We start from the raw sequence: 6,342 nt of genomic DNA on the forward strand, positions 1-6,342 counted from the left end.
GGACAGGACAGAGAGAAATGGAGAGAGGAGAGGAAGACAGAGAGGGGGAGAGAAAGACAGACACCTGCAGACCTGCTTCACCGCCTGTGAAGCGACTCCCCTGCAGGTGGGGAGCCGGGGGCTCGAACCGGGATCCTCACGTCGGTCCTTGTGCTTTGTGCCACCTGCGCTTAGCCCGCTGCGCCACCGCCCGACTCCTCAGTCTACTTTTTTTTTTAGATTTATTTATTCATGAGCAATGACAGGAGAGAGAGAAAGAACCAGACATCACTCTGGTACATGTGCTGCCGGGGATTGAACTCGGGACCTCATGCTTGGGAGTCCAGTGCTTTATCCACTGTGTCACCTCCCGGACCACCCCAGTCCCCTATTTTTTAAAATTTTAATTTCTTTTTATTTATTTATTATTTATTTATTTTACCAGAGCACTGCTCAGCTCTCATATAATGAGGTGGTGCAGGGGATTGAACCTGGGACTTCGGAGCCTCTGGCTGGAGAGTCTCTTTGCAGAACCATTATGCTATCTACCCCTGCCTGATTTCTTTTTTTTTAATTTTAATTAACTATTTTTTTGTCTCCAAAGTTGTTGATGGGGCACGGTGCCTGCACTTTGAATCCACTGCTCCTGGATCCGGTTCGAGCTCCCCACCTGCAGGAGGGTTGCTTCCCAGGCGGTGCAGCAGGTCCGCCGTGCCTTTCTCTCCCCTCTGTCTCCCTTCTCCTTTGATTTATTTCTGTCCTATCCAACAACAACAGAAATGACAACAATAATAATGACAACAAGGGTGGCAAGGGTAACAAAATGGGAAAAATGCCCTAGTAAAACTTTCCCCTGCAGGTGGGGAACGGGGCTTGAACCCGGGTCCTTGAGCGTGGTGACGTGTGTGCTCGGTGGAGTGCCCTCAGCTCCACCCTCCATTAGCTGGGTGTCCCTGGCATCAAATTAGCTGGCGGGCAGCTTGGTCGTGACTGTCACCAGTGGCTCACCTGTGGGCGTCAACAAGGCCACAGTGGAGCCTCACCCCCCACAGGGCCAGGGTAGGCAGGAGCCAGGCACCCAGACGGGGGCACATCCGGGCCTAGCACCCACCTAGTACCTGCAGCCTGAGGACACCTTCCCCACCTGGGACCTGCCCTCAGCCCTGTGCCCACCTCCCCTCATCCCTGTGCCCACCTCCCCTCAGCCCTGTGCCCACCTCCCCTCAGCCCTGTGCCCACCTCCCCTCAGCCTTCCCTACCCAGGACCTGCAGACAAGCCCCTTCAGGGTCCCTCCCAGATGAGCTTCACTTGACCCTCACCGGCCGCCAGCCAGTGACCAGGTCACAGGCCCAAGCTCTCCAGGAACCTGAGCAGACACCCGGGCAAGGGGGCCCCACAGCCCTCCTGAGCCTCAGGGGCCACTGTCCCCACCTGGGACCCGGAGCAGCCCACCCACCCCGGGGCCTGCACCCGGAGCCCCCCAGCGAGGGAGGTCTGCTCCGCTCTGCAGTCCCCCGGCCCGGCCCCCAGGTCCGTCTGGGCCCTCACACCGTGCCCACATCCCCATAGGGCCCCTCCTGCCCGTCCCAGTCCTGGGCAGTCACCCCTGGTGGCCAGGGACAGCCTTCCTGACAGGCTGAGCCTCCAGGCAGGGACCCTTCCCTCCACACCACTGCCCTGTCCCCTCTGTTGGCCCCTCCTCGCCCACGCCTCCTGCTACTGGTTGTTCTGGCTCTCGAACCCGGGACTCACCTGTGAACTCTACCTCAGCGGGCCCCTACTCTGCACCCCCACACCTGCGTCCCCACAGTTGCTCCAAAGCAAAGCCTGTGCACCCTCCCTCACTATCCCGCCCCCAAACTGGTCTGGGCGGCCCCCCAGCCCCCGGTCCGTCCACTCTCACCGCCTCGCTCCAGCCACCCACCCAGAAGCCGGGAGGGTCCCACAGGGCGCTGCGCCACCTCCCACGCTGCCCACATCTGGGGGTGCAGGGATCCCAGACACATTTTCTTTCAAGATTATTTATTTAAGAGAGAGAAGGGGAGAGGGAGGGAGAGAACCAGGGCATCACGCTGGCACCTGCTACATGGGGTATCAACGCCGCCGGTCTCATGCCCCAGGGCCCAGACTGCATCCCTGCATCACTTCCTGGACTTTCCAGCCACTTTTCCACTCAGAGAGAGAAAGGGAGAGGGAGAGGGAGAGAGGGAGGGAGAGAGAGAGGGGGAGAGAGAGAGGGAGGTGGAGGGAGGGAGAGAGCAATGGAGAGGGAGGGAGAGAGAGGGGAATGGAGAGAGAGGGAGAGAGAGGAATGGAGAGAGAGGGAGAGAGAGGGGAATGGAGAGAGAGGGAGAGAGGAATGGAGAGAGAGGGAGAGGAATGGAGAGAGGGAGAGAGAGGGGAATGGAGAGAGAGGGAGAGGAATGGAGAGAGAGGGGAATGGAGAGAGAGGGAGAGGAATGGAGAGAGAGGGAGAGAGAGGGGAATGGAGAGAGAGGGAGAGGAATGGAGAGAGAGGGAGAGAGAGGAATGGAGAGAGAGGGAGAGAGAGAGAAATGGAGAGAGAGGGAGAGAGAGGGGAATGGAGAGAGAGGGAGAGGAATGGAGAGAGAGGGAGAGAGAGGGGAATGGAGAGAGAGAGGGGAATGGAGAGAGAGGGAGAGAGGAAGGGAGAGAGAGAGGAATGGAGAGAGAGAGAGAGAGGGAGAGGGAAGGGGACAGGTGTGACCCTGGCTGGAGCCTCAGGTGTGGTGATTCCTGGGGCCTGTGGACACCCGGGGCCTGTGGACGCCTGGGCAGACTTCTCTGAGAGAGCTCTCTCCCAGTCACCCACTACCACATGGCGACTCTCACAATGGGACGCAGGGACTCTGGGCGGCACCAGGTGGCATCTAGAGACCCCTCCTGGCAGGCCGGGCGTCCCCTGGAACCCGTGTCCATTGCAGCCCCCGGGGGCTCTAGGACGGACATTACCACCCCTGGGTGACTTCAGATAGGGGACAGAGATGGAGGGGACAGCTCAGCAAAATGCTCCTGCGGGCGTAGGGGCAGGCTTAAACTTGGCGTGTATGCGCGTGCGCACACACACTCCCAGATGAGCCGCCTCCAGGCGGGCCAGACAGTGACTACGTGACACCCGCAGACACCCAGGCAAGGGGGCCCCACGGCCCTCCCAGCTCTGTCCCTGGCCAGCCGCAGGGCCCTGTCCCCACCTGGACCACCTGGGACCCGGACCCCCGTCTCCTTTCAGACCTCCACTGTGGACACTCACGAGCCTGCCCAGGCCCTCCCGTAGCAGCAGACATCTGGACAGGGAGCCCTGACACTGACACACAGAGAAGGAAGACACGACACAGCCAAGTCACTGGACGCTGGCGGCAGCACACATGGCTAAGTGCACACAGTACAACTCGGGGACTGCACGGGGATCTGGGTTCGAGACCCCGGCTCCCCACCTGCATGGGGGCTGCTTCACAAGTGGTGAAGCAGGTGTCTGGTGTCTGTCTGTCTCTCTCCCCATCTCCCCCTCCTCTCAATTTCTCTCTGTCCTGTCCAATACAGTGGAAAACATGGCCACAGGAGCAGACGATTCATAGTGCCGGCACCAAGCCCCAGAGAAAACCCTGGAGGCAGAGAGAGAAGAGCGGGGGGAGCCGGGCGGTGGCGCAGCGGGTTAAGCGCACGTGGCGCAAAGCTCAAGGACCGGCCTGAGGATCCCCGTTTGAGCCCCCGGCTCCCCACCTGCAGGGGAGTCGCTTCCCAGGCGGTGAAGCAGGTCTGCAGGTGTCTGTCTTTCTCTCCCCCTCTCTGTCTTCCCCTCCTCTCTCCATTTCTCTCTGTCCTAGCCAACAACAACTATAACAAACACAAGGGCAACAAAATGGGAAAAAATAGCCTCCAGGAGCAGTGGATTCATAGTGCAGGCACTGAGCCCAGCAATAACCCTGGAGGCAAAAGAGAGAGAGAGAGAGAGAGAGAGAGGGAGAGAGAGGGACAGACAGACAATCTGAGGAAGAGAAACAGCACTGACAGAGTGCTGCAACATGAAAGGCCACAGCTGGGGCCAGTGAGCCCAAGGTGGGCAGAAAAACCAGCTGAGAAGCATCAAGACACAAGAGAACACTTGCTCCAGGGTTCCAGAAGGAGGAAGGGCAGGTTCGTCTTGAAGAAATGATAGCTATGGGGCCGGGCAGTGACGCGCCTGGTTGAGCGCACACACTACAGCGCACAGGGACCCAGGTTCAAGGCCCCGGTCCTCCCCTGCAGGGAAAAAGCTTCACAAGTGGTGGAGCAGGGCTGTGCTGCAGGGGTCTCTCTCTTCCTATCTCTCCCCCCTTGATTTCTCTGTCTCTATCCAGTAATAAAGAAAAGAAAAACTAGCTGAGACTCTCCACACGTTAGGAAGGAGATAGGCCACCAGGTCCAGAAAGCCATAGCTCCAAGAAAAACAAGCCAGATAGGCAGAGACTGGCCGCCACGCTAAGGTCCACGCGGGAGAGGGTCCTGGAAGCAGCACCAGAAGAACCAGGCTCTAGCTGAGGGAGCCCCCAAGAGACTATCCACTGGGGCTTCTCTGGCTAGTGGTGGTGCTGGGGGTGAACCTGGGCGGCTGCAGGGGGACCCCACGGGGCAGCGGCTGCAGGGGGACCCCACGGGGGAGCGGCCGCAGGGGGACCCCACGGGGCAGCGGCTGCAGGGGGACCCCACGGGGGAGCAGTCGCAGGGGGACCCCACGGGAGCGGCCGCAGGGGGACCCCATGGGGAGCGGCCGGAGAGGAGACCCCACGGGGCAGTGGCTGCAGGGGAGACCCCACGGGGCAGTGGCTGTAGGGGGACCCCACGGGGCAGTGGCTGCAGGGGGACCCCACGGGGCAGTGGCTGCAGGGGGACCCCACGGGGCAGTGGCCGCAGGGGAGACCCCAGGGGGCAGTGGCTGTAGGGGGACCCCACGGGGCAGCGGCTGCAGGGGGACCCCACGGGGCAGTGGCTGTAGGGGGACCCCACGGGGCAGCGGCTGCAGGGGGACCCCACGGGAGCGGCCACAGGGGGACCCCATGGGAGCGGCCGCAGGGGGGACCCCAGGGGGGAGCAGTCGCAGGGGGACCCCACGGGAGCGGCCGCAGGGGGACCCCACGGGGCAGCGGCCGCAGGGGGGACCCCAGGGGGGAGCAGTCGCAGGGGAGACTCCACGGGGGAGCAGTCGCAGGGGGGACCCCATGGGGGAGAGGCTGTAGGGGGGACCCTAGTGGCCACAGGGCCCCACGCCTTGAGGAGACACGAGAGCTCGGCCAGGTGGAGAGGAGCCTCTGGCCCGGAATTTGCCGAGGGCACAGGGCTGCAAGGCAGGGGCCTGGGGACGTTGGTGGAGGGCTGGTGCTGGGGGCAGAGCGGAGGCAGGGTATCTTCTTCACCGTCTCCTCTGAAGCACCGGGGCCGCTGCCTCCTGGTCTCTGCCTCTCTTCCTGGAGTGGGCTTCTCGCCTAAGTCTCCTGCTCCTGCTCCAACCCCATGTCGTGGCTCCTCCTCCAGGAAGCCCTCCTTGATCTCCAGAGAAAGCTCTCTCCACAGAGCTCTCAGCAGGTGACGTCTGTCTGTGAGGTGAGGGCAGTGAGCGCAGGTGTCTGCGGCGCTCACAGTGGGGTGAGGCAGGTAGCGCTCTGCTCGAGATGACTGCAGCGTATGGAGGGACGGCGGAACCCCCGCGGGTGGGGCACATGACTTAGAACTAGGGGCTCTGAGCCGCCCAGGAGCTCTGACCACCCCACCCCAGGGTCCAGCCTGGGGCAGAGGCCAGGAGTCAGGGGTGGCTCTCCAGCTGTGTCTGCACCCTCTGCTCCCTCCTGGGTGGAGGTGGAGAGCGCCTGCTGTCAGACCAAGTCAGCAGGGAGCCGCTGAGCTTCCCCCAGCACCCAGGGCCTGCACCCCTCCAGCACCCCGGAGCCTGCACCCCTCCAGCACCCCAGAGCCTGCACCCCTCCATCACCCCAGGGCCCCTCCAGCACCCCAGGACCCTCCATCACCCCAGGGCCATAATCCCCTCCATCACCCCAGGGCCTGCACCCCTCCAACATCCCAGGGCCCCTCCATCACCCCAGGGCCACCATCCCCTCCATCACCCCAGGGCCCTCCATCACCCCAGGGCCCCTCCATCACCCCAGGGCCCCTCCATCATCCCAGGGCCATCATCCCCTCTATCATCCCAGGGCCATCATCCCCGGGCCCCTCCATCATCCCCGGGCCATCATCCCCTCCATCATCCCAGAGCCCCTCTATCATCCCAGGGCCATCATCCCCTCTATCATCCCAGGGCCCCTCCATCATCCCCGGGCCATCATCCCCTCCATCACCCCAGAGCCTCTCCA

Source organism: Erinaceus europaeus, chromosome 16, assembly GCF_950295315.1.
Source record: "Erinaceus europaeus chromosome 16, mEriEur2.1, whole genome shotgun sequence".
Classification (NCBI taxonomy): Eukaryota; Metazoa; Chordata; class Mammalia; order Eulipotyphla; family Erinaceidae; genus Erinaceus; species Erinaceus europaeus.